Genomic DNA, 27530 nt, shown 5'->3' on the forward strand with positions numbered 1-27530 from the left:
GAATTACGAGGGTTAACGGGGAAACGAATGTGCTGCGGCAGATCCATTTGGATGCTTCCCCTGCAGCTACAGTTACTACGTTAGTTCCGCCAAGGCAAGCGATTCGTCTGCAGTAGTAACAGAGGGAATGCGTCTCGACATAAAATCGCTATTACAGGTAGAATAACATTAGCCGTGATGCTGTCCTTCGCAGTACCCTCCAAGATAAACGCTCAAGCATCTCGAACACCTATAAATGTGCCATTTGGTGACTAGTAAATCTTTATTGTGGCAGAAAAACATCGTGATGTCAAATATAGGTTTCTTCGCACTACATCTTCATCTTATGTCCACAGGCAACTGTCAACATGATTAAGAAACTGTTGATTTGGTTTTTTAAGTAAACTCTATTAATGCATTTAGCTGGTTAGCTGTTACTTTTTGTTTCACGTGTTATGAAAAAAACTGCATGTTTGGCTTTCGGAGCATATTTCACTTATCAAGCACTTATATTAATACAACGCAATAATGAACTCTTTAAAATGATTTGGTAACACAACAGGCACCATTACGATGGAACTAGCCCCTACATACACAGCGCATAAAAATACAAGAAATTTGCGATAGAGTACAGATAAACACAATGAGTAGCGTGAAACGTAACATCCCTTTTATTTCGTGAAAGGTTCAAGATATCGCAATGAGTTTTTCGGCAAATGACGGTACGCAGGGGGGCATATAGTACTGTTGTATGGTTTATCCCTGTAAATCTCGCATCAATCGATACACCGAAACAAGAGTGGTTTTACAGTGGAATGATACACCCTTCTATACGTCATTCAAATGCTCTTGAAAAAACGAGTGCAGTAAGGTAAGCCATCTTCATGTTGAGGTTTAAACGTTTCGCAAAAATACCCGAGGAACACGTTAAAAATTAAAAACAAGGCTGGCAAAATTAGCTGTTACTGTGTAAACATTACCACGTGGGGTTCTCCTGCCAGGCTCCGTAGTTCTATCAAGCCTTCCGACTATTTACTTCTTTCCACAAAAGATGTACACTTCAACAAGATGCACGTAAATGAAATAGTTTTCGTAAGGCTCTTGTGATAACCTAGAAGTTGACATATAGTTGCGTTTAGAGTTGGTGTCACTTGAGATCCATGTCGTATAAAGAAGAGCCGAGAGGGAATTCGCTTTATTTTAGTAGCGTATTGCTACCTTCTGGTTGCGTATAACGCCGAATCCTGGCATGAGAGACCTGCTAGGTGCTGTTTACACCGCAGCAGCCGATCCCGGCCGCAGAGCCTTTCCATTTTGAAACATTTCTCTGATACGTTCTCACGAATCTCCAATGCCAGCTATAGCTCAAAAACTACCTCAGGCTACTATCATAAGTAAGTGTAGACTATGATAGTTTTCCTGGTAGCCTTGGTCAGTTGAGATCGTAATCGCTTTACCCGTAAATTAGGTGTGTTGTGTACCTATCGGGCGGTACCTAAATTCGTTCGCTTTGTCTGCGTATGCGATCAGCGTCTTCCTAGATTCCCCTAGAAACAGGAAGTGGTGAACCCTCTAGAAACGGAGTGAAGATACATAAAGGGCCACGTAATCTATGGAACATTTTTGTTCTATATAGTTATCCTTCGGTCTGTTACTTAAAAATAAACAGTATTTATAGCAAAATTAAAATAGTCAGTGTTTAATTCAAGTTTTGTTAGAAAGTTGTTGATTTGCAATGTGAAACAGAGAAATACTGTCGTAAAAATTAAAAAAAAGATACAAATTTATCATATAGAGTTGACAAACGTAATTTCCTAAGAAAAAAGTGAAATTAAGAAAAAGACGCAAAAAAACCATATCTAACATCGTTTCAATACTTTGTTAAGCTAAAATAAAACATGTTTCTGTTATTCATAAACAACTTTCGCACGTAACACTAATAACAAGAAATTCTTGCCGTTGATCACGATGAAGAACGTTCTTTTGAGTACAAAATAACATCAATAATTATATAACCTTTTTATGTTTATGCATGTAAACGATCAACTATTTTTTATAAGCTATAAAATTCAATTTATATTTTTTAAGGATATAATACACACAACGGATTAACACTGAACGATATGCGGTTCTAATTATGCGGAAAACAAACAAAAACTAAAGAAAAGTTATCGGCTTGCAGTTTCTCCCCCACACATTCATTTACGTGTCTTCCACTATGAACGCTACCAGTACTACAGGTAATACTACCGTTTGTTACATCATTTACGTATTGTACCAAAACTACCGATCCGTAGCTTTAATAGAGCGCAATACTAATGCCAACATTAATAAGTTCTTATCCATGGTGGTTCGATGAACTCGCTGCCAGGCACTTAAATGTGATTTGCGGAGTATCCATGTAGAAGCGTTTTATCGCTGTACTCGTCGTTTCAAGAGTTGTCGATTGCGTCAATAACTGTGTACAATTCCATTTAAAACGTTCACGGCCGCTTATACCACCCGTAACTCACGTTAGAACCTCCCATGGGGCGGTGTGTACCTCGGTAGCTCATGCTCGATTATACCAATTATGTTACCAGCACTACACTAACGTATGATGTATTATCTAACAGCCAGGCGCTACGAACAGCTGTGTATACTATTTTGTCGACCCTTTCAATGACAGAACTTTCTGAACAAAAGAGATATAGTTTGTGATTCTTTTGGTGTAAAATTATTTTATATGATCTCTCGTTGTTTTAAAGTAACGGAATTATGCCAGTTTCAAAACAAAAGGTCAATATATTAAAATAGTAGCGTAGGTAGTTTGAATACGATCACCGCCCCACTGCGAGAAACAGTTTGAACCGTCCACGAAATAAAAGGGGTGTTGCGTCTTCACGAGTCACCATGTATAAGTCAGTGCAGTGAAAGGCTCCAAAGAACAGAGAGAAATTCGGGCACACAGTAAAACGTGTGTAGTACGAGGAAGCATCTCTACCTATATTTCAGTAAATATGGTTTATTGCCAATATTTTTCAGGTCTCCAGAACGAATTTTCACTCGGCAGCGAAGTGTGCAATCGCATGAAACTTCCTGGAAGATGAGAACTTTGTCCCTGACCGGGACTCGAAGATGGAACCTTTACCTTCGGTAGAATGTTCTACCGACATTTTGTTTATTTAATGTCTTCTATCTTTCAAACTGTTTCTTCGCCGATAGTTGTGATAGCTCTTGTAAGGGCTCGAAATGTCCTTTTCGGATTCACAGAATTACCTCAACAAAACGTAGTACCGTAGGAAACAACTGACTCGAAGTAAATGAAAGTAAGACACGTCTCCATTTGTATCAGTGTGAGTAGAAAGTTGTCTGGATGTGAAGGAAACAGCACTACTTTTGTGTAGAAAATCCTCAATGTGATACTTCCAACAACCTTTTTATATATCTTCAGTCCCAGAAATGTAAAATGTTATTTTGTCATCTTCTGATAATCAAACGTGTTTTTCTACGAGTTTTGTGTCTTAGTAAATTGGCCAACTGTTTTCCATAAGCCACGTGCTAATGTTACCCTCTAGCGCGTTTGCTAAATTGCACTCCGTATCTCACCACACCACTTGTTATCTGAGAACAGAAATGCATTGGACCAAGAACAGAATCCTGGCTCACCTCGCACTTTGCTGCACTAACCAGATTCAAATGTATTCTCTGATGCTTTATACTACAGAAAGATTTTCATGTTCGTTTTACACACACGAAAGGAACCGCTGATAAGCTTTTATTTGCATTCCTAAAATTGAACACCGGCTCCGAGTTTTCATTCCTTTCTCATCTCTGGAGTAAATGTTCAAAAGCGTATGGCAGTAAGTACGTTGCCAACTATTTTCAGAATAAACACGCTAGCAGTTATTTGTACAATCATTTGTTTCAAGATCATTTGGAAAAAAATACATCTCGGGCTTCAGTGACGATTGTCTGGTATTTTACATTTGGTGGAAAACGATGTTTCTGTGTGCGAATTTCTTTGTTTCACGTATTTTATTTTCTGCAGGCCGCCGAAACGCTATTATTAGTAGCTTCGAAAGTTTAGGACTACGTGAGGTAAAGCTGTCCTCAACCTAAAACTTCGTTTGATCACCGCAGCCCTTTACTAGGCATGGTCCTGTTGGAACTCTGAAGTACCAAGCCATTTGGGGGCAGACGTAAAGTTTAACGTGAACTTCAAACCACCGAGGAAAAAATATGCACTTCTAAATAAGCGAATTAGCTTAAGTTCCTAGTATATGTACCCGCATTTTTTTGCTGCAGCAGACTCGACTCTTCTCAGAATAGGAGAAATAAAATCATATGCACAAGGCATCGTTTTGTTTTTATTGACATATTACATTTTTGTGAAAGATTACACCATCATTAGATTTGTTTTCGACTGTGTGGCGATATATGGATGATATATGCTACTACAGTTACATCTGTTTAAGATTATTTGAAAAATTTCATAAGAATTTCATATAAAAATTAACGTTTTCTCAGTGTACTGCTTATGGCACAAAGCAAATTGGAAGAGTTCTAACGAAAAAATGATCAATATACACAAACCTATGACAACAGGTATTCAGCTGCTGCAAGTAATGCACGAGAAGAACGCATAAATTTACTGACCTTAAAATAGAAGTTGGAAAGTTGTACAAATTTCAGATGTACACGGAAGAATAAACTCGTATCAAAAATCGCAAATTTACTTTTAGTCCCGCAAAAATAACCAATTAATAAATGAATTAGTGAAAATTAAATATACGCCATTAAGCAGAAATACGTCAAGCATTCTGAAACAAAATGACAACAGTAACAACGTTCCACATTCTCTTTACGACACAAAGGGAAACAGAGGTGATGTAATGTTTTACAAATGTGTAAGGTGTCTGTAAAAACTGCGTAACTGAGGTATCGTGTACAGGACTTAATTTGTTTCTGCGACTTTTGTGTGAAACACGAACCCCCTGCAGCAAACGATGAAAAAGGCGTTTTGTACTTTCGACATCCTACGTTTTGGGTCTATTTTCGTGAGAGGTAAAAAGCCTGTGACGCAAGCCCGTGTCCGGGCTACCGGCCCAACTATTTGCCTAAGCACTAGGAGGAGGAGGGGTTGTCCCGAGAACCTCATGTAAATCACTAACTTTTCAGAACCACACGGTAAATGGAACTCACAAAATAATGAAACTGACACAGGGGAAAATCGTTTCAAATTGTTCAAATGGCTCTCAGCACTATGGGACTTAACATCTGAGGTCATCAGTCCCCTAGACTTAGGACTACTTAAACCTAACTAACCTAAGGACATCACATACATCCATGCCTGAGGCAGGATTCGAACCTGCGACCGTAGCAGCAGCGCGGTTCCGGACTGAAGCACCTAGAACCAATCGGTCACAGCGGCCGGCGAACATCGTTTTCAGATAGGTGTAAAATGGTGAATGATATCAGAAAATTAATGGCATTGAGCAACAGCTGAAATCACTAAAATTGAACAAAGCTCCAGGGCTTGATGGAATACGTATTAGTTTCTAAACGTAATTTGCGACTGAGTTAGCCACTCTCGTAACCATAAACAATATATTGAAAAACCCTCGAACAACAAACTATTATCGGTAGTTGATAAAAACACAGGTTACACTCTTGTGCAGGAAGCATAGCTGAAGTGATCAACGAAACGACCTTCCAGTATTTGTGACAATTATCTGTTGCAGAATCTCGTAACATATTCTGAGCTCAAACGCGGTGAGGTATCTCGAACAGATTGATGTCTTTCTTGCTAACCAGCACGGATGCTTAAAGCGTTGGCCTTGCCCAACCCAACTCGCGGTTTTCTCACGTGACCATCTGAAAGCCGTAGATCAAGGCGGTCAGGGAGGTGCAGTATTTCTTGACTTTGGAGAAGAATTTTACTCAATACCATGCCAATGATTATTGTCGAAACTACTATCTATGGCGTATCAAGCGAAATCTGTGACAAGATTGCGGAGCTCTTTTTAGGGAGGACGCAGCGTGTTATCCATGATGGAGGGACGACGACAGATGAGGAAGTAACTTCAGGCGTGTCCCAAGGTAGTGTGTTGAGACCCTTGCTGTTAATGTTTTATATTAATGACCTGGCTGACGAGATTAATAATAACCTGATGATGATGCAGTTATCTTTAGTGAATTTCTCTGTGAAGAGTCCGTAGCACATAGTCTAGTGGTAACTGGAGCTGCCTCTAGATTTCGGGGTCTCGAGTTTCCGGCCGGGTCAGAGATTTTCGTCGTTCAGGGATGAGTGTTTGTGTTGGCTTCATCACTTCATCTCATCTTCATAGACGTGCAAGTCACCGAAGTTACTTCAAATAGAAAGAATGTCGCCAGATAGACGAACAAACCAGATGGGTCTCCCGGCCAATAATGCTATACGATCATTTCAGCTTACTTTCTGAAAAAAAAGGTGCGCACATTTTCATACACATCTCGATAAGATTTCAAAGTTGTGGAAAGACTGACTACTTGATTTAAATTTTGTGAAATGTAAAATTGCGCACTTCACAAAATGAAAATAAAGAAGTCGAATACTGTGACAACAATATCTATCAGTCAACTGATAGTGATACCTGGGCGTAACAGTATGAAATGGAATGAGCACATACGCTCAGTCGGATGCAAAGTAAGTGGCAGAATTCAGTTCGTTGGCAGCCTGTAAAGGAGCCTGGTTACAAAATACTCTTGAGTTGAATCTTAGAATGTTGCTCAAGTGGATGGGACTCGTAGCACATCGGATTAACATGGGGTATTGCACGTATGTAAAGAAAGGCAGTACGAATGGTCACCGGTATGTTTATCATGTGAGAAAGTGTCACTCAAATGCTCAAAAGCCTGAATTGGTAGACATTCGCATATACACGAAAACTATTCCGTTAAAGCCTACTTACAAAGTTACAAGAACCAGCTTTATGTGAGGAAACCGAGAACACACCGTCCGTCCAAGAAGTTCCGTGAATCATTTTTTTCCAGGCGTGTAAGCGACGTCAGCGCAGTAGGTACGGTGGCAGCTTGAACTAACAACTATGGAGAACATTATTCCATGCATTCGACAAGTCAGTTGTGGGCAGGTGGTGTTAAGTAGCGAACGCGTGTGGCCGTAGTGTGTCAACGTTGTTGTCAAGAACAGCTAGGGAGCAACATCTCTGAATCAAGTGCTCAAGACATTCTCCAGAATGTCTTGAAGAAGAGAATAGAGTGTGTGAAGTTTGTGACCGCACACCGTGATTCCAGAGCAAAAGCGATGCGATGACGCCTGCCGCTACTTTATTGAAATTCAAAATGAAAACGTTGGTGCAGTAACCAGATATGTACACTTTTTGCCGAAAATAAGATTTAATTCCATTGAATAGTTTGAAAATTGCTTGATCGTATAGTGCAAGAATGAGATCCACCAATGGGACCAATTCAGAATAATATAGGGAATGAACTTGTCGACGTAGGGAGTTTGAAGCAAGAACCAGGCATGCTCAGGGCTTGCTTAGTCATTGCACCAAACAGTACTCAGATTCTGGCGCGTCAGATACATCCAAGCAGTTCACTGTGGTTGATGTTGCCCAAGATCTATTTTTAGGCTTCTCGTCCCATCCAAAAAACCTGTTTCGGTCTGACCTTAAGAGTGCTGATAATTAGAAGTTTTTTATTTTATATTACAAGTTCTTTGAGTACTCCATTGCACACAAGCATGTAGTTTGTTGTAGTGCTTCATTATCACAACTTATCTATTATGATTTCGTTATTGTAAAAGCCTTAACTACATTGGCTTTTCCTGAGGAAAAACTTTATGACGTGATTCTGCCAGTAAATATGAGAAATATGAAGATGTCATAAAGCTTGCCGAGATGTATGTGCCAGCATGAACACGGAATTTTATAACAAGGTGGTCTGTGACAGAACTGTTACGGATGGTACATAATGTTCATCAGAAGGAGAAGCACAATGAATTTTCTTATCAATCTTCCACAACTACGACTTTTCTTAGGGTATCCTTTTCCGTTTTTTATAATTCTCAGACTTCTCATAATATCCAGTAACAACTAAAGAGATAATGGTTGTTGCTTCTTTACGCCATATTAAAAAATGAGATTTGTTTCGCGCAATAGCGAGAGAAATCCAGTTTTTTAAAATTCAATAAATATCATAAAATATATTTTTAGTTTTGTAATAAGTTATTATGGTGTGTTGGCGGACTAAATAAAGGTTGGGAAAAGACAATACCGATTAGTAAAGTTCTCTAATCTCTGGACAGTTTTTTCTGTTTTACTCCAAAGTATGTAAATGTGACTTATCTGGTTATTGCACCAATGCCTTTATCCTGCTATGGAAAAAATCATCACAGGTGACGACACTTGATGTTATCAGTACGAACCTATCACGAAACAGCACAGTGCAGAAATTTACGCGAAGGGTCAACAATCTGACGATGTAAACGACATTCAGGCCAATACGACGCGCGAGTTAAAAACATCCCAAAGAATGGCTTTTTGACAGTTTCACATGGTTGTATGAGAATTCTGTGCATTGTAGTCAAATGGGGGGGAGACTAAGTAGAACGTATGTTGCATTAAAACCAAGAGTCTCGAAATTTTTGGACTGACGAGGAGTATACCACAATTCACTACATACCGCTCTCGGATGGAGCGCGAAGACAAAGCTCACAAGGTGACTGTAAGAACTTCCCCTCACCGATTTCATTCATTTTGACAGGGTCTGTAGGGCACGAGGGGGGCTTCAACATATGTAAACAGAAAGACGAAACTCACAACCGTTTACGAGAAAACCGAGTTTAAAATTTTAGGCGTTCTTATGTGCTTTGTAGGGTCACTAGTATCCAAGGAGTACGCTGCCGATCGAATAACCGCTTAGTTTCATAAACGCAAGAACTCTGGGTCGAATTCCGCTGCCGGTACTACTTTCTTGTAAGCTATCTGCACCAATATCTGGATGTGCTCTTCGATATACGTGGTGCATTGAGAACTTCTGTGACGACCGACAACCGTTCATGTACGTAAACCAGGTTTGTTTTACAACAGGTACACTGAAAAAACCATGCACACGAAAAAATTTTCCTTTAATAAAATGTATTGTATGTCGCAATAATTCTTGTTTTCCATGTTTCTAGGATCAGCGTCATCCTGATTTACGTCGCCCTTCATAGGTTACATATTATACTTGTCGCAAATATAGGTACAGTAATATAGATAATATTACCTATATTGATTTTTAATCGTAAGTTCTCGTGTAGCCTTTTTTTTTTTTTTTTTTTTTTTTTTTTTTAAAATTGCTGCTCTGTTTAAGAGTTGGGGTTGGGTTGTTTTGTGGGAAGAGGCCAAACTGTGAGGTCATGGGTCTCGTCGGATCAGGGAAGGACGGGGAAGAAAGTCGGCCGTGCCCTTTCAAAGGAACCATCCCGGCATTTGCCTGGAGCGATTTAGGGAAATCACGGAAAACCTAAATCAGGATGGCCGGACGCGGGATTGTACCATCGTCCTCCCGAATGCGATTCCAGTGTGCTAACCACTGCGTCTGTTTAAGAAAAATCTTCTTTTTCTATGATAAAGATTAGGAAAATAATAAATGTAGAATTAAATATTGATAATTTGCACAGTCATAATAAATATGTTCTTAGAATTACGTGGGACTGAATAACAGTATCGGCAGCAAGACGCGATCCAGGGATCTCTGTCTTATGAAGCTAAGCGCTTCGTCGCCCAGCTGAGGATTTCTGAAATATTAACAACCATACAAAATGTATAAGCACGCCTAAAATTTACAAACTCGTTTTTTCTCGATAACGGTTGAGTGTTGCATCTTCCTGTTTACATATGTCGAAGACCTAGTCTCAGATCGCAGATTTTCTCCGTTCTGGGACTGAGTGTTGTATTATCCTTACGTTCGTATCGCCATAATTGACATTACGCTGTTGAGACGGCTGAATAGGCACTGCCCGGAAGCCAATAAATTGAAAAAGAAAGTCCTAGTCGTGCTCTACATACCCTGTAAATATGAATTAAATCGGTGAGGGAACGCTCGTACGGTTTCCTTGTTAGATGAGTTACAGCGCGTTTGGGCATTCATTATACCCGCGGTCCACACGTAAATGGAGTGAGAAGAAGCCTCAATAAGGTGTTTAATAGGAAATACACTCTGCCACGCACAAGACAGTGGTTTGGAGAGTAGGGATGCAGTTTTAGATGGAGCCGTAGTTGTGAGGTAATAAGCAAGTGCGTGGCGCCCCAGCCAGAGCGGCAGCGTGCTTAGCGCCGTTTTGAGGCCGGCCGCGGTGCAGATGATGGCGGCGTGTGGGCAGGCGTAGCAGAGCCGGCGCGGCGTTGCGACATGCCGACGTCAGCGCCAGCATTTGGCGCGGCCCGGCTGTCCACTGCACGGCGCCTGCGGTACACTCCTCTCACGCAAAAACGCGCCTCACACAACGCCGGCCGCACGGCTGCAGCTGCCTTCCCTGTCTCGATCCTCGATATTATAAAAATAACAGCGAACGCGACAGTGCTTCGCAATTTCTAATACGCACTGGAATTGGATATGCCATCTACTCTGCTCCTGCTAATTACCAACACGGGACACTCTTTGCACAAGTGAAAAAAAAAAAAAAAAACTTCACCAAGTGTTGTTGTGGCGCTGAAGGGCAGGTAGTTCGCCATGTAATTCAAGAACGTCCTCTGAGAGCTTTCCCTGGAGATCCAACAGATTTCCTGCTAATGACGGAGGGATCAATAGACTATACTCTTGGCCTGTGTATTAGTTTGTAGTTTCTTCTTCTTCTTCGCGGATGGATCACTTAGGACCGCGCGTAATTAACATTTGTTGGCCTTCCTTTTCGCCCAGTATTCCTTCATAAACAACGAATGGGCTAGCTTTCGTTGCCTCGACCACGTATGTCTGTTAGTTTTTCTCTCTTCTTCCTCAAAACCCCGTGTGTTTGTGATTTTTCTGATTTCATTTCTATCATGTAGATTTGGAGACCCTAATTCTCTCAGGTCTTCTTCCGTCTGTTTGTACCAGTTCGGTCTTCTAGTTTTGTTCTTTAAAAATGTATGGATTTTGTGCCTTAACCTGTTTGAATCCATTCTTTCTAAATGCCCCATGAATCGGATTCTTCTCATACGCATTGTGTCTGTTATTTTGGAGATATTTTTATATATTTCTGCATTGGCTTTTGGATAATGCACACCATCTTTAGTTCTTGGTCCTAGGATTTTTCTCATTATTTTGTAGTTTAAGATAATTATAATAATATTTTTTGTGATGTAGCCATACGCTATTTGTGTGTGTTTGTGTGTGTGTGTATTTGTATGTGTTGTTCCACATCCCCTCCTAAACCACTGGACCGATTTCATCCACACTCGGTATACATATTCCTTATTCTCAGGCAACAATTTCTGTGGGGGTGGGGTGGGGGGATAAAGACCACCTAATTGCCATACTTTATGAGACATGGCGGCATGAACAATGAGATGCGTAAACAACTGCCGCATCATACGTGACGTTTAAATTTTTTACTTATGTGCTGCTAACTCTATTCGCAGCAAATTTCGCAGACAGTATCAACATATGCCTCTAGATGCACCTACAAAAATATAATTATGGTACCACGTATAGTTCAGGAGATATGACGTCATAAGCACTGAGATGCTTGAAAAACTGCTGTATTGTGCATGACGTTTAAATTTATTGCTTCTTTTCTACTGACTCTACTCGCCACATATTTCGCAGACAGTATCCACGTATGCCACGGAATGTAACTACACAGCTGGCCGGAGTGGCCGAGCGGTTCTAGCCGCTTCAGTCTGGAACCGCGGGACCGCTACGGTCGCAGGTTCGAATCCTGCCTCGGGCATGGATGTGTGTGATGTCTTTAGGTTAGTTAGGTTTAAGTAGTTCTAAGTTATCGGGGACTGATGACTTCAGATGTTAAATCCCATAGTGCTCAGAGCCATTTGAACCATTTTTGTAACTACACAAAAATATCATTGTACGAAACATAGTTCAAGAGATATGACGTGATAAACAATGAGATGCGTGACAAAATTCCCCATCATGCGTCAGGTTTTAATACATTTATTCTTTAGTACTAAGACACTCCTACCGTAGTGTCAACTTAAGGACATCCTTGACACCTGGCAGCGCTTTTTACAGCTTTCGGCTACGAAGTGCAAACGGATGTAGGCAAAAAGAATAGCCGTTTATAGAGCTATGAAGAGGCGTTGCCATACAGACGTTTACAAAATCGCGCTGCTGACATCCGAAGCAGCTGCGCCTAACGTACAGATACTGTTCGGATCATCTCACAGCGAGTCCACTGCAGGAGTACATATAAGGTTTCGTTTCTAATAGAAAATTGGCAAAATGAATACCCGAGCAATGCCAGATTTGCCAACTAGTAAATAAATAAAATAAAACCCGTCTCCCCCTCTTTCTATTCGTCACCCCTCCCTCCTATCCGTCTGCACTTTCGCCTTCTTTCTGACCCTGAATCATGTTTATTGTTACTGCAAACAAAACCTTGATTCACAACTGAAAGCGCTTAAAGGGAGTAGGTAAATCGGTTGGGATATTGGTATACGGAGTATGAGAAGACCTCTGCAGCTGCTAGATCTGTGAGGATGGTAGCTTCAGTGGCAATATTTCGAACAGTTTTGATCTGAGAACAGGTAGGATTACGAGTTTCGGACGATTCAGATTCCGTAGTAGTAGTCTAGTCATAAGCTGATAAGCTATAAACACAACTTTCCTGGTTCAAATGGCTCTGAGCACTATGGGACTCAACTGCTGAGGTCATTAGTCCCCTAGAACTTAGAAGTAGTTAAACCTAACTAACCTAAGGACATCACAAACATCCATGCCCGAGGCAGGATTCGAACCTGCGACCGTAGCGGTCTTGCGGTTCCAGACTGCAGCGCCTTTAACCGCACGGCCACTTCGGCCGGCAACACAACTTTCCTGTTTTCTGCTAAGACCGACTCCGAGGAAGAATCCAAAACGAGACATCGTTCTATATAACGTTTTTGTTTAAAATTATACAGGGTGTCCCATTTATCTTGAACACCCTAAATAACTGTTTGTCCTTATGCAAGTTAGAAAATGTTTCAAGCAAATGTTCTTTAGCCGTCAGGGAGACATCAATCAGCATGATTGCCTTCGTTGTAGCTTTGTTTTTTACAAAGATATGACTTTTTTAAATGGCACCCTGTATTTTTTATTCGGTAATTCATTTTGTCTCCTAAAGACCTATTAGAAAATGTGTCACAGTGTACCATTCACTGAAAAACAACGTTATTAATTACATAACACATCATTGACTTTGAGCCCGGGATCACAAACTCGTCCACTTGCTGGAGTTGTCAGAAAACAAATGAAAACCAAGTAAAAACATAACACGACATTGACTTTGATTCTCCTGTACCATTGCCCAGGAGCAGAACATCCAACGGTGCTCAGAGTGGTGAGCCTGGACATCGATACACTGGTGCACTCGTGAATGAAAGAATTATTTACTGCTTCCAGTGTTGCCTGCTGAAGTAAATTACAAGCAAGCACGATACGTTCCTGCATATCCTCTGGAGTTGTTGGAGTATCGCGATAGACAACGTCTTAAATGCGTCCCCAAACAAAAAAGTCCAGAGGATTTAAATCAGGAGACCTAGCAGGCCAAGAAACCGTTCTTCCTCGACCAATCCATCTGGCAGGATACCTTCGGTTCAGAACACGACGTGCACGCAAGGCATTATGTGCTGGACATTCATCGTGTTGATACCACATAAGCATTCTGCTTCTTAGCGGCTCTTCATCCAGAAGAGGAGGAAGAATTCGTCTGATTCCTCAGACGCTGTGCCGTTTAGACTACCACTGATGAAATAAGGGCCATTAATAGCACCAAGCATCCCACACCAGACGTTAACTCTCCATTGACGCTGATGTTCCACCTGTCTAAGCCATCGTGGGTTGTCGCTGGACCAATAATGCATGTTCCTTGTATTTATCTACCCTTTGTTTGAGAATGAACATTCATTGGTAAATAGCACATTGGAGATGACGTTCGGGTTGGCGAGGATTTGCTACTGTGCCCACTGACAGAACTGTACACGATTCTGGAAATCATTCCCATGCAATTCTTGATGTAGGTGTACATAGTAAGGTTGGAACCGGTGAAGTGTAAGAATACGATGTACACTGGTTTTAGGAATGCCAATCTCGTGTTCAAGCTGTCGTGTGCTCACATGTGGATTCATAGCAACGGAAGCGAGAACAGTAACTTCGGCAGCTTCGTCTGTGCGAGTGCTACGACGATTGCGTTGTCGAGGGTTGAAACTTCCCGTTTCCTGAAGCGTCGCAACAAGACGGGAAAACATCCATCCGAAAGGTGGGTTCTTGTCTGAATATCGCTCTCTGCACAGTTCCGCTGCCTGAGTAACATTTCGCCTACCTTCAACAACAACAACAACAATAAAAGAAACGTTATGTCCATGCAGCTTGTAGGAAGGACAGCCTTTACTGTATGCCTACTCTGCACAACAGTATTTAAAAGGACTAAACTACAGTACTAAATGTAAGCGTATATAAGAAAACAGTATTGCAATTACTGTTCTACTAACTTAATTCCCCATAGATGAGTAGCATTTCTACGTTCTCTTCAGTGGTGTACATTCTACTCACACAACTCTTCAACTGTCGATGGTTGAGGGAATGACGGGTGTGCATTCTACATTCGTCCTCTGTCAACGTCAGCACGTGGATATGTCCCATTACCTCGAGGAACCGCACTAAGCGCTGGGAGCGTCAACGTCAATGTTGCGTTATGTAATAAATAACCCTGTGTTTCAGTGAATGGTGCACTGTGACACATTTTTGGATAGGTCTTTAGGAGAGGAAATGAATTACCGAATAAAAAATATAGGATTAAATTTAAAAAAAGTCATACCGCTGTTCATATCTTTGTAAAAATCAAAGCTACAACGAAGGCAATCATGCTGATTGATGTCCTCCTGACGGCTAAAGAACATTTGCTTCAAACATTTTGTAATTTGCATAAGGACAAACATTTATTTAGGGTGGTCAAGATAAATGGGACACCGTGTATATAATGGAAAGAATATGTATGGAACAGAACATTTGCCTAATGGTTTAAATTCCCTGCTCTCGTAGTTAAAACTCATTGCAGGCAGGAAAACTATACCGTTCTTTTTCACAGCACAGCACAGAATTTTCTTTCTCGTAGTCTGTGTTACCTTTACATTAGTCTTCAAACAAATGCAGCCGATGTTCATCTGAAAGTTTGAGTATCATGTATAAATTTGAAGCAAATCGGTCAAGAACTTTTTGACTAACAAAATTTCCCATTTAAATATTTAATATTATATACCATATTTATTAAAAAAATATGTAGCCTGCACCCGTCCAAATGTTGAATGTTTATTACAGCACTGTCTAAAAACTTGAAGTAGATCGGTCACGGACTTTTCGAGATTTTTGCTAACAATATCTCCCCTTTTTATATGTATGGTCATCCGAGCTTTTATTAGAGCAACATGTAAAAATTTGAAGTAAATCGGTCAGGAACTTTTCGAGATTTTTGGTAACAACTTCTTGTCTTTAAATAGTAGTACAGCTCGTCCATCGAAAGTGTACTTCGGTATCACCACTTCAGCGTTATCTTCATCTACGGCTAGAACGCCGTGACAGGACATCGTAACTAGACTGCATCCAGATTCGTCTCTCAGTGCATCCCTCTACATTCAACAGAATCTTCCATCACAATGCTCTTTCCTTCTACATCTATTCTTCACAAGCCACGTTACGGTGTGTGATGAAGAGTACAGCTGGCAGCTACATCATTGCACTCATTCTCTGTTCCATTCGTGAATGGTTAGTGGGAAGAACGACTGTAAATTAACCTCTGTAAGAGCACTAACTTATCTGATTTTCTCATCGTGATAGTTTGGCTAGAAGCGTATGCCACGAAGTAATATGTTTCTCTACTCCTCTTCGATCGCATTCTCTCGGAATGTCAACAGTAAAATATTACCGTGATACACAACGCCTTTGTTGTAGTATGTGCCACTGAAGTTTCTTGACCATCTCCGTACCGCTCTCGCGATTCTTAAACGATCCCGTGTCGAAACGTGCACTCTTCGTGGTCGTTACCTGATTCTCCCATTAAGGGTCCGTGCTCCTCAGTCAGCCTATAAAATTAGCGATTTTTAAGACTTTTTGGAAAAACAAATGAAGCATCAACGCAAATACTTTTGCATATTACTTATTGATTCTTGATTAACATTTTACGATTTAAAAAAATTTGTTCGTCATTAAGTTCCAAAGTTGCTCTGTCCAGAATGAGGGTTCTCCATGACGGACGTCCTGCAGTCTACAAATCCCATCTGAAACCAAACAGTAAACAACTACCCTAATTTGTAGGGCATTGCGTACGGAGTAATTGCACAGATTTCTTGAAATTTAGCAAAATAATAAAATGGCTGTCGTTTGAAACAAAGATGTAGTTCTGTCGTTCGTTTTTGGTTACGTTTCTGCAGTAACTAATGAATAAATTAAAAAAATAGCCTGTTACTCATTGCGGACATGCCCGAGGAATAGTTCAGCCTAATTTCAGAAAGATATCTTCATTAGAGTGTCCTCAATGCATTCCGTTAGCCTGAAATACACTGTATCTCAAGCTGACGGAATTGATTGCGGGTACACTAATAAAGAAATCTTTCTGAAATTTGGCTCCATTACTCCTCGTGTAAGTCAGCAATGAGTAATAGGCAATTTTTTTTACTTTAATTTATTCATTAGTTACTCAAAAACACACAACAAAACTACCTCTTTGTCTCAAACGTCCGCCATTTTATTATTTTGTCAAATTTCAAAAAACTGTATTATTATTCCGTGTAGAATATCCTATAGTTTAAGAACATTTTTTGTTTTTTGATTTTATGTAAGATTTGCAGTCTGCAGGACTTCAGTCATAGGCACACCTCATTTTGGAGGGAGCAACTTTAACACCCCGGATGGAGGTTTAATGCTGACTGAATTTCTTTAGCCCGCATCTCGTGGTCTTGCGGTAGCGTTCTCGCTTCCCACGCCCGGGTTCCCGGGTTCGATTCCCGGCGGGGTCAGGGATTTTCTCTGCCTCGTGATGGCTGGGTGTTGTGTGCTGTCCTTAGGTTGGTTGGGCTTAATTAGTTCTAAGTTCTAGGGGACTGATGACCATAGATGTTAAGTCCCATAGTGCTCAGAGCCATTTGAACCATTTTTTGAATTTCTTTAAAACAACCAGAAAATAATGTCCAAAAATCAATAAATGACGAGCAAAAATATTAACGTTTATTGCCTCATTCGTTTTTCCAAAAAATTGTAAAAATCACTTATTTTATAGGCTGACAGAGGAGAATAGACTGCTAATCCACCAATATAAGGATACCAGCCTAATGAGCATGAATTAAGAATCGGTTTTACATCTGTCTTGTAAGCCACTCCTTTCTTGGGTGTATTAAATTTCCCTAAGTTTCTTCTCACGGATTTCAAATTGGCATCTGTTTTTCCTGCAATTAATATTATGTAGTCATACCACTTCAGGTCGCTCTGGACGCTGCTCCTGGGTATTTTACGATTGTTACCATTTCCAGCGATTTATCGCTAGTAGCGTAATGGAGTACTAAGGGTTCTCTTCCCCCAATTATGCGTAATATTTTAAATTTCTTTGTGTCCAAAGTTAAGTGCAAGTCCCTGTATCAGCAATTGATCATCCGCAGGTCTTCCTGCATTTCGCTAGCCTTCTGGCGTTGCACCTGCCCGCATCTCGTGGTCGTGCGGTAGCGTTCTCGCTTCCCACGCCCGGGTTCCCGGGTTCGATTCCCGGCGGGGTCAGGGATTTTCTCTGCCTCGTGATGGCTGGGTGTTGTGTGCTGTCCTTAGGTTAGTTAGGTTTAAGTAGTTCTAAGGGACTTATGACCACAGCAGTTGAGTCCCATAGTGCTCAGAGCCATTTGAACCATTTTGGCGTTGCACCTCTTTTTATAGTCAAGAGCATAGTCTATAAACAGCCTCATGAAGCTTCAGGCGTTATCCACTAGATTATTTATATGCGATGTCCGTCCAGAAAGTTCCGAGATTGATGTTATCCCTAGCGCATAAGCAACGTCATTGCGGTAACTACGGTAAACAACAGTTGCGCTATCGGACAGTCTGTTGTGTGTCAACATTGTTGTCACAAATCGCAATGGAGCAATGTCACCAAATCAACTGTTCGAACCATTCTCCAGAAGGTTTTGAAGAAGAGAAGCGTACATGCAAAGTTCGTCCCGCACACCTTTTCTCTCGAACAGAAACAACGACACTAGTTGCGGGCGGTTGGGGGACGAGGTCTCATGGTTCGCGAAGACCGAAGGTGCGAATGTGACGCGCGGTTGTACAACATCGCAAAGGACTTTTCTTATAGTTTCGCATGGTTGTATGAACGTTCTGTGCATTGTACTCAAGTCGGGGGGACTACGTAATATTAAAACAGCCCTCTTAACTTTTTCCTACTTTTTAAATTAATCCTGTCTCGAAACGTTTTAGACAGACTTACTATAAACAGTAACTAACCTTGGCGTAGTCCCGAAACTGGCGTCTTCACTGATACCGTATTTCTTGACAGTCGGAGGGCATTTGGTATAGATGTAAACATCTCGAGTTTCCAGTTGGTGGCGGCACTGACATAACGCGACGTTACGACGATTTTCATACTCATTATCTTCTAGCCAGCTTCGAAATCTCGCGATATGTCAACACTGCCACCCGGCTGAAAATACGAAAGCTTTTCATCTGTAGTATGCAGCGGGGAAGTCTATATCCACACACCCCTTCCATATAATTCCGCACTATTGTCAGGTGAACAAAATAGTGCTTACCGGTTATCGGACTAGATTTGCGACTGGATACGGGACTTCCTAGTATACAAAACTTAATCCACTATTCTTAACGAGACGAAATCTACAGATGTAAAAGTATATTCTCCACCCTAAGGAGTGAACAGTCCAATATTCGGGAGCCATCTCAATTAGACAAGTAGTTAAATATAGCAGATCTTACACAAAGAATAATATAGTGATGGTAACTGATTCTTGAGCGTACTGTGGAACAACAAATATCGTCTCGGTCTCTGCCCACAGTGATACCTCTCGTGATGAAACACTGCATGGCTTAGACAAACTAGCAGTAAGATCAAGCGATATCTCTAAATTGTCGATTCCTCCATTAAGAAATGTTGAGCTTAAATAATAGCGAGGCAAAGTATAACTATCAGATGCAATGGGTTTCAATCAAAATCATAAACGGAGTTCACTACGGTCGGCTGCAGCCAGAAATACAATCATCTACAAGATTCACCAGCTGGAAAAGATGCAGCTGATCCATGTAACGATTACGCCAAGCGATTCAAACACGGTACATTTCCAGCCCACCTGTTGGATTGAATGAATTTTCAGTCTACGTTCTGTGCGATGAAGGGACATTAACCAAATAATAATTTCGTGGATCAGGCACATGAGATAGCAAAAGAAATTTACCCTGGCATTAGTTAACACAGAGGTTCGTTTTCCAACATGGCGGCAGTCTTTCTGTCATATCATGAAAACCAGCTTGTATAAAATGAGGTCTATAACTATATACAGACGAGCGATATAACTATCTCGAGACGTTATGTTCATCATTTATGTCTTTCTATGATGAATATTTGCTAATGATACACTTACAATACTTTTCTTCTAGTGGTATGTGTGTGAATCATTTATTACTATCTCTATCTTTGTAAATGTCAGTTAATGTAACGCATATTAGAACAGCTACAGAAACCATACTATGAAATGGTTGTATATTGTTGGGCAATTACCAGTAAAAAAAATCGCAACGGGTTCTTGATGCACAATACAATAACAAACAAGTCCTCTCCGGCACTCACTTATCCGTGATTTGTAGGCTGTGCTTGTAGATGCAAAGCTGTTATTGTACATTTACCGTTTCAGACAGGAAATTCATTTGCGATGGCAACTTTCAGCTCCTCTGGCTCTGCAGTTCAGTATGTGAAATTTTATCATGCCTGCGGGTTCATTATATGCGAACGATGCATACGTATCTCTTAAACGAATTTTCTTTCATGAAACGTCGATGAAATCATGCATTAATGATCTGGACAGGCGAATCAAGAGTTGAAAACAAGCCAAGCGTGACTCTTGATCATACACGAGAAGTGAGTACATCGGTATTTCCTGTGGCTTAAGCGACTCCAAATAATACTTTCAACAACGATGAATTAATTATTTCACTTCGTGCAGCCGTTCTCAAGTGTCTAGTTGCTGTGTTTCTTCAAGTCATCTAATCCACGGCAACGGCGCTGAAACACCATCAACATCGATAAACTAATGTGAATCCGAATGTTGGTTTAAACTCGGAAGTTCTTTACGAGGCAAGGTACAACTAGAGTTGGTATGCCCTTGTCTTTCCTGAACAGGCTTGCTCAGTCAATTATGACCTTCAATTTAATGACGATTGCGATTCACAGCGCAAGTAATATTTTTCGCATTTAAAAATCATTGTCAGGGTTTAAGCAAGCGATTCATCACAAAAAAAAAAAAAATGACAGCACTAACTGGGAATTGATTCCTCCACCTTTGGTCTGCTAGTCTAGCATTTACCCACTTTTTTTTTTAATTTCGTTCGCTTTTAAGAAAACCTAATGTTGCATCAGTTTTACCAACCAAAAATTACCTTATCTTGAAGACTGATAAAATGTTAACTCGCGCAAATTGAGTATTTCTTTCTTCTGATGTCGCTGGTGAGACAGACTCTTCTCCTCTGAACTATGCAGATTATCCAAAGAAACTATGCTTCATAGCGAGCGTCATATTGCTCTTCCGTGAGTTGCGTTATAAATTTTTCCGGAAGATATGTGAGAATCTTGATGGGGAAGAATTGCTCAATAGTTGTGCTTCTCGCAACACAAATAAATAAATTTTATGCTATGTTTTATTGTTGTAGTAGTTGGAATTTGAAATTACATTGTGTCGTCTTTTCGTATATTCTTGTTCTTGTTAAGCAGTTTAACTTTTTTGTATCGCTTTATAGGTAAACCTGCACCTAACCGTCACCAAACTGATTGCTGAACAGTACTGAGATCGTGATACTCTTATGAGTTGTTCTGATGTGAGCGTAGAGGTGTCATACTTATAAGCGGCACATAATAGGAGATGAAACGCAGCTGCCAAGGTTTATGAGTGTCTAAATAGTATAACATCGTAAGAAATTCGTGTTTTATTCGTATGACCACGAACATACAACCGCATATAATTCTCACTCGGCATTTGAAGACATAGCTCGTAAAACACAAAAGAGAGGGAGTCTATACGCGACGCTGAAGGAGTCTATGCGCGACGCTATATGTCGGCAACAGCTTAGTTCAAATGGAGAGAAAACCTCACCAATATTTGTTTCTTATTCTGCATGCCCCTTGCAATTGCAACACATTCCTGTTAGTCTTTACAAAAAAGAGGTAAAAATAGCTTGGCAATAACTTTACCATGCAGAGAATAATGTCTGTATGGAAAACTTAAGCACACCATGCAGAGAAGAAATTGGCGATCGCAGAGAAAACTGAAGCACGCCATGCATTGACTGATAGTGTCCTGGAGAACTAGAAGAAGCCACACACACCAAGCTGAAATTTTATAGCGACGGTATAAGAGGCTAACGGATGCAAGGGAATAGTTGATTCGTACAACTGGACACCCCAAGTGGCCGGGCACACACTGTTTCAACAGCCACGGTGTTGGCGGACCACAGCAATTCTCCGCTCGGAACACAAGACATGTGCTGACGAACCAAAACCCTTAGTCAACCTGTTCAGCGTTTTGTGGTAATGCGCACAGCTCTCAAAAATTACTGCCTCAGCTGGCACGAGCACGAACTGCCTAACGTATTCGGACCTGTGTCTACGACGAAAGATCTTGATATGTGATTGCACCGGAGCATTCGCTTCTATCTACACGTGTTATTCGTTTATTGAAGAGTGTCATTTGAAATAGTTACTCCGTGCCTAGGCCACTGAAGATATTATAAATATATAATTACATTCGCAGCCAGTTCTCTCAGCAAGAGTGGACATTTGTTTGTTTGGGTCTACTTCACAAAATTAAGAACATATAAACACCTCATTTCGTTCGTAAAAGCTACTCACAAGTTATTCACAACTGGAAATGTATTCAACTTACAGTAATGAGTTGGTTCTGCGATGCCCCGTGATATTTCCTTATTAGAATAACATAGTTTCATTTAACAAATTGAACGGGATGTCGAACTTCACGAAGTAACAAAAAATATGTTGTCTTGTTCCTGTTGATTTGTTTATATTCCATTAAGTTCGATTCCAACGCTACACGTATGTTTCTAAGAATAAATCTCAGGCCGAGACGTGTGGATCACATGTCTATGATGAAGTCAAAGGGAAGGATAAAGCAGAAAGCCGATGTTTTCATCGTAAATAGAAATTATCTTCAGATTCAAACGCATTTTGACAATATCATCATCTCCGCTCTCACATCCGGCCTGTTCGAACGCAGAGGCAAATAACTCTGGCGTAAGGTATGAAACCGGTATTAAAGTCTAAGCTAATCAGATGAGTTAGAATCATCCAGTTAAAGATTTTACTTTGGTATTTAATTTGCTCTACAGAGAAAAGCAACAAAGAATATAGATTAATCGACATAGCCTCGACTGGGTGAGTAAAGTATATTAAAAAAAAGCGTCCACAGTTCCGAAGACAAAGAAAAACTTATCACGAACGCCTATAATTATAGAATGTTCTGTAACGGGTCATTGGCAAATCAGGGGTCTATTACATGCAAAATATAACTCACTGTAAGGGTTTTCAGAAACTTCTGAAAAGTCTTTGGTTTTTTATGTCATGTAAAAGACGAGGGAGTTGTTTCTTATGGCAAAGTATATATAGTGTTGTATGATAACATAACTGGCGAACGTAAACAATATTTCCAAAAGCGATTTGTACAGCAGGAGTAATCCTATGGAATGATATAATCCTAGACATCGGCCCCCACAATGCCATGAATGAATACTAAGCACTGTATCACCTGATCGTGAGTCGCTAGGCGACTTCAAACACGTAATGGGGAAATAAAAATTCTACCATCACAAAAGACGACCAGTTGCAGTGGTTCCTGAATACCTTTATTCATCACCGTCGCAGTGTCCCATGCCCTTAAGGGATAAAAGTTTTACATAATTTATTTTCAGAAAAGCAATGTGTTGATTTTCAGTGCTACAATAGATTTCGTTTATTATCGCAACACCACAATCCGGTACCATATTCTTAAATGGGATTTTTTTTTGAAAATTATGTCTAGTGCATAGTCATTTTGAGATCGCGCCTATTGTTGTGTATAGGGAAGCGTTTGAAGTCTGTTAATAATGTAAATGACAGCTGAATCTGAGGAATATTGTCACCTTTGTGCACGCAGTGAGCGTTTTAAAATTTTAAAAATTAATGAACATTGATTTTCATTTAGGACAGTTACAGACTCAGTGAAATCAGTAGTTCAAACAAAGCGGAAGAATACGGGTTACGAGTAACATGGATTTCAAACATAGGATGCGACAGGAGCTTCAATCCAGGATTAGGCATGCTATAATTTATGTTTCCATGAGCTCCGAGAACGGTCCATTTCTCAAACGCAAGTTACTGTGAAGGAAATTAAAGCGACCTGATGGACAAGTTCATCGTTGTGACCTTGCTATAAAATACACTTACTAGGTTTGCTAGTGGAGGGCTACATGTACTCCTTTACTTTAAGCCTGAAATAAGGTATTCGCCTTCAGATACAGTGCGATTTAATTTTTTTCTTACTGGAGAGGAAAAAGTCCGATGCCTTGAGAAAGAACTATGTTTTTAGAAACAAGCTGTCGCTAATAAATGTGAGTCAATCACATGGCACCACTAGTATTGTATATTTTGTTTCGAGCTGCTCTGAATTTGAAGAGCAGCTAAAAAATCCTGTGGTAGTTGCAGAGAGCCACTTAAGTCATTGTCTTAAAAAATTTATGTGAAGGGTCGAGCGAACATTCTTTTGTACCTAGGAGGAACATGACAACCCGGTATAGTTTTTCTACTTATGAGGCAGACAACACTTCAGTACCAAACGCCAATTATGGTAGATGCGATCACTATAATTAAGAAATTTGTAATTCGTGTTAATTTATATCCTGTAAGGCAGTAAAAATAAAAGCAAATAGCTGAATCGTAAATACGTCTTTTGCCGGAGTAGCCAATTACGTCTTTTAGGGTTCGAGGATAAAACAATTACAGATACTAGAGATCTGACAAAAATACAGCTTTCCTACCGACGCTAAAGCAAAATGATCTTCTCTGTACCTCTCCTTGTAACTCGGATATCATTAAATATTCTGATCTGCTTCGGTAACGCGTTGCGCGGGAAAGTTTTCACGCAGATAAGTCATGGCCACTCTTCATCCAGCATGTCAGTTTGTACGCCACTGGCGCTCATTGAAGATAAATGCGGAATGACGAGTGGGCGAGTAATCGATAGAGGTGCTTGCTGGGCCGCCGTGGCACACGCAAGACGCAGGCCTTGCTCGCGCTGCACAGGTATAACGATTCATGTCAATAGATTTCACCTGGCTTGATGTGTCAGCTCAGCACCTTAGCGCAAACAGCGGGTCACGGAATCCAAAACAAAAAACGTAACGTGCACACTAGGCAGTTCATATCACACACAATGCAACCCTACGCCAATATAATATATTTAGTGTCGTATGTCTGATAGCTCTGCCTACTCGGCATAGTACTTAATAAATTTAATCGATAATGGACGAATGAAGAACGAAAAACAAGCCGTCTAAGTAATCGGAAAAAGTCAGCAGATAACAATAAATATTTAGAATGTATGAAAGGAAAACAGTTCATCACGCTCATCAGATAGCCAAAAATACATCTGAGCTGTTCCTTTTTTGACGAAAATTGCGCTCAGTACATAGTGCGATTTGTTTACTTGTTACTTGAAATCTAAAAATGCAAAAGCGCTGTAACGTTTAATGATACACAATATAGCGCAGTTCGGTTATTATCCACACGCCTTTGTTCCTTGAAAGAAGGACGCCTATTGGAGACAAATTCATTGCCCGAGTTTCATAAATAAAAGCCGCGGGAACGTGAAAGACTGTATCAAAGCTGTTTGTAATACAGAAATAAATTCATCGTTAAACGTGTACAGTGTATTTTTAACAAGAAAGTTGTTTGTTTTCATCAATAGCAACACATCTTAATTATGTCACTAATAACGTAACCATACTCGACTCATATTGTGGCCCTGACCGTAACCTTTCTCATTTTCTATTGAATCTTAGCACGCGGATGATGCACCGGGGTTTTTCCCCGTGTCTTTGATGTCAACAGAAAATAATACACCAAACTCTGTACCGTATCCCTCATCACGCAGTTAGCATCCTCTCATGCTGCATTTTTGGCTACGTATCTTTTTAGGAGGATCACAAATGATCTGACGTAATCGGACATACTATCACATGCATGTACTAATATTTGGGGGACTTCAGATCTCGGTTCATACGAATGTTCTAAACTATGTAAGGACCTTCTACTTCTTAGTACAGAGTCGCACTATCAAACAAAACGGAGTATTTAAAAATCAAGACGTAAGTAATAACTATTTTTCTGGTTTGGAATCCTGCAATAAGTGATTATACAAATAATTAGTAAGTGCGATTATTGAAAGACACCTTATACATCTTTCGCTGATGTTTCTATACTGCTGTTTCGACACCGCAAACAGAAACTGACACGATGTATGATTACTAGCTCACTATGTAAATTTTGACGATTTTGCTAAGTTTGCAGAAGAGAATTTCCGACAGAGCAATTAAGGTAAGTGATAAACGAAAATAAATCTGTCATTGAGGAACATGAAGTTCGAAGAGTTAAATGCGTGACTAATCATCCTTCTCCATCAAAGTTTGTTTTCAGAACAATTAATGTATTTGTGCTTTAATTACCGATAATGACAGCGATGTGACTGTAGCATTCACAAAGTACACTGCAAAAACCTGAGAACTATCACATTAATGAAAAAAAACTGTTATTCAGATTGTTTTGATAATGTTTGTTTCATCGGACACTTATAGAAGTAAATTTATTGGTGTAACTGTATAACTTTTACAGGCTACTTAGCTTAATTGTTAATGTCTCCATAAACATATCGCTGTAAGTAGCATACAAGATTTATCAGTTCATAAAATGCAGCGAATAAATATTTGTACGGCGAAGAAGGTGTATGTGTAAGCGAGTATGAGTCACAATACAGCTGTTCGTATACACAGATTTAAGAAATTAAATACTGTCCTTAGTTAAAGCTCTCGGTAATTATCAGTCGTGCTAGTGGCCGCATTGCAAGTACGTATAATTTTTACCTATATTTTAGACAGTTTTACACCAAATCCTACAAAAGTAATTCAGCACATGATTATAAAAACAAACCATAAAAAATTCATTCAACAGCTCCCTTATGTCATTAAACATATTTAACTGACAGCTGTAAATCCATGTATAATTAACAACTCCGAAGCACTGTTCAAAGATGCGCAAGATTTTCCCTAATTCATCAATAGCGAATCTAATTGCTTTCAGCTGAGTGTGTAAAGCTGATACAGTAATGCACACAAAGTACGGATGCGTGGCAGTGAAAGAAATGGTTTCACTTCCCTGGGACAATACAATAACTATATATGAACAAAGCAGTACACTTTTATTAAACAAGAGAATTAACTACGAAGTTTAAAATTACTGAAATTCTCTGAAACTGAGTACAAATTATCCTTCAATAATGGTTTTCCTATTCCGAACGTTCAAATCTTTAGCAAAAAGATTCTTGCTCTTAAAATTATGTGTGTCAATTTGTAATACAAACAAAATACTGTTAGCACAGTAGTGTATAATCAGAGGAAGCCATTCTTATTCATGCAGAAGACAAATATCATTAGGGAATTATTACACTGAAAACTCTTAAATAACAATCAGCAGTTATCACCTAGAGACAATCATGCATGCATAAAAACTGCTGTCCCCTCTGTAAAAATGTATTTCGAATGATTTCAAGTAATACAGATTTCTTAATTAATGTGTAGTGGAGCTAATTAATTCTACAGTAATTACACATCAGCGTCGCAAACTATGCACAATACTACAGCTGAACTAAAATTTCGCGTCTACACCGCCGAGACAATTTCCTTTACTACTATCACTGGACAACACAGTTTACTGTTAGAGTGCACTGACCTTAAGTTCCTCTCGACTGTATTTTCTCTTGCCCTGGGAGTTCTCGTCTCACACTCCTGTGCGCTACTTTCATTCGGTCAGTTTATTCCTAGACGAGTCCGCTTTCCTTACACGCAATCGCTGACAACTAAAAGTATCT

The 27530-nt window shown here is 40.0% G+C and overlaps 1 protein-coding gene across 1 annotated transcript in view; it reads right to left on the minus strand.

The window, feature by feature from the left end:
- LOC126470777 (uncharacterized) overlaps positions 1-27530 on the minus strand; it is a 510779-nt gene that overhangs the window by 482180 nt on the left and 1069 nt on the right. The window lies entirely within an intron of this gene.

The sequence above is a fragment of the Schistocerca serialis genome, chromosome 3 (genome assembly GCF_023864345.2).
Source record: "Schistocerca serialis cubense isolate TAMUIC-IGC-003099 chromosome 3, iqSchSeri2.2, whole genome shotgun sequence".
NCBI classification, from domain to species: Eukaryota; Metazoa; Arthropoda; class Insecta; order Orthoptera; family Acrididae; genus Schistocerca; species Schistocerca serialis.